This window comes from Tenrec ecaudatus, assembly GCF_050624435.1.
Source record: "Tenrec ecaudatus isolate mTenEca1 chromosome 2 unlocalized genomic scaffold, mTenEca1.hap1 SUPER_2_unloc_13, whole genome shotgun sequence".
NCBI classification, from domain to species: domain Eukaryota; kingdom Metazoa; phylum Chordata; class Mammalia; order Afrosoricida; family Tenrecidae; genus Tenrec; species Tenrec ecaudatus.
This window is the reverse complement of record NW_027457573.1, coordinates 1059986-1062596: the sequence shown is the minus strand read 5'-3', so window position 1 is coordinate 1062596 and position 2611 is coordinate 1059986.

The window sequence follows — 2611 nt, the reverse complement described above, 5'->3', positions numbered from 1 at the left end:
GCTAGGGAACCTACATAATCCAAGTGCCCGCTAGGGAACCTGCATCGTCCAAGTGCCCGCTAGTTAACCTAGATAGTCCAAGATCCTGTTAGCTAACCTACATAGTCCAAGTGCCCGTTCGTTAACCTAGATAGTCTAAGTGCCCGCTAGGTAACCTACATAATCCAAGGGCCCGCTAGGTAACCTACATAGTCCAAGTGCCCGTTCGTTAACCTAGATAGTCCAAGTGCTCGCTAGGTAAACTAGACAGTCGAAGTGCCTGCTAGGTAACCTACATAGTCCAAGTGCCCGCTAGGTAACTTACATAGTCCAAATGCCCGCTAGTAAACTACATAGTCCAAGTGTAAGAAGGGAACCTACATAATCCAAGTGCCCGCTAGGGAACCTACATAGTCCAAATGCCCGTTAGGTAACCTAGATAGTCCAAGTTCTTGTTAGCTAACCTACATAGTCCAAGTGCCCGTTCGTTTACCTAGATAGTCCAAGTGCCCGCTAGGAAACCTACATAGTCCAAGAGCCCGCTAGGGAACCTGCATGTCCAAGTGCCCATTAGTTAACCTAGATAGTCCAAGTTCCTGTTAGCTAACCTACATAGTCCAAGTGCCCGTTCGTTAACCTAGATAGTCCCAGTGCCCGCTAGGGAACCTACATAGTCCAAATGCCCTCTAGGTAACCAACATAGTCCACGTGCCCCCTAGATAACTTAGATAATCCAAGTGCCCGTTAGCTAACATAGATAGTCCAAGTGCCTGCTAGGTAACCTACATAATCCAATTGCCCGTTCGTTACCCTAGATAGTCCAAGTGCCTGCTAGGTAACCTACATAGGCCAAGTGCCCGTTTGCTAACCTAGATCATCAAAGTGCCCGCTAGTTAACCTACATAGTCCAATGGCCCGCTAGTTAACCTAGATAGTCCAAGTGCCCGCTAGTTAACCTACATTGTCCAAGTCCCTGATAGGGAACCTACATAGTCCATGTATCCGCTAGGTAACCTACATAGTCCAAATGCCCGCTAGTAATGTACATAGTCCAAGTGCCCGTTAGGTAACCTAGATAGTCTATATGCCCGCTAGGGAACCCACATAGTACAAGTGCCCGTTCGAGAACTTACATAGTCAAAAGGCCTGCTAGGGAACCTACATAGTCCAATTGCCCGCTAGGGAACCTTCATAGTCCGAGTGCCTCCTAGGGATCCTACATAGTCCAAGTGCCCTTTAGGGAACCTATATAGTCCAAGTGCCCGCTAGGGAATCTAGATAGTCCAAGTGCCCGCTAGGGAACCTAGATAGTCCAAGTGCACACTGGGTAACCTACATAGTCCAAATGCCCGCTAGTAAACTACATAGTCCAAGTGAAAGAAGGGAACCTACATAATCCAAGTGCCCACTAGTTAACCTAGATAGTCCAATTCCTGTTACCTAACCAACATAGTCCAAGTGCCCATTCGTTAACCTAGATAGTCCATGTGCCCGCTAGGTAACCTACATAGTCCAAGGGCCCGCTAGGTAACCTACATAGTCCAAGTGCCTGCTAGGTAACTTAGATAGTCCAAGTGCCCATTAGCTAACCTAGATAGTCCAAGTGCCCGCTAGGTTACCTACATAGTCCAAGTGCCCGTTCGTTAACCTAGATAGTCCAAGTGCCCGCTAGGGAACCTACATAGTCCAAATGCCCGTTAGGTAACCTAGATAGTCCAAGTTCCTGTTAGCTAACCCAGATCGTCAAAGTGCCCGCTAGTTAACCTACATAGTCCAATGGCCCGCTAGTTAACCTAGATAGTCCAAGTGCCCGCTAGTTAACCTACATTGTCCAAGTCCCTGAAAGGGAACCTACATAGTCCAAGTGCCCGCTAGGTAACTTACATAGTCCAAATGCCCGCTAGTAAACTACATAGTACAAGTGCAAGAAGGGAACCTACATAATCCAAGTGCCTGCTAGGGAACCTACATAGTCCAAATGCCCGTTAGGTAACCTAGATAGTCCAAGTTCCTGTTAGCTAACCTACATAGTCCAAGTGCCCGTTCGTTAACCTAGATAGTCCAAGTGCCCGCTAGGTAACCTACATAGTCCAAGTATCCGCTTGGTAGCCTACATAGTCCAAATGCCCGCTAGTAACGTACATAGTCCAAGTGCCCGTTAGGTAACCTAGATTGTCCATATGCCCTCTAGGGAACCCACATAGTCCAAGTGCCCGTTAGAGAACTTACATAGTCAAAGGGCCTGCTAGGGAACCTACATAGTCCAATTGCCCGCTAGGGAACCTTCATAGTCCGAGTGCCTGCTAGGGATCCTACATAGTCCAAGTGCCCTTTTTGGAACCTATATAGTCCAAGTGCCCGCTAGGGAACCTAGATAGTCCAATTGCCCGCTAGGGAACCTAGATAGTCCAAGTGCCCGCTAGGTAACCTACATAGTCCAAATGTCCGCAAGTAAACTACATAGTCCAAGTGCAAGAAGGGAACCTACATAATCCAAGTGCCCACTAGTGAACCTACATAGTCCAAATGCCCTTTAGGTAACCTAGATAGTCCAAATGCCCGCTAGGGTACCCACATAGTCCAAGTGCCCTCTTGGGAACCTACATAGTCAAAGTGCCCGCTAGGGTACCTG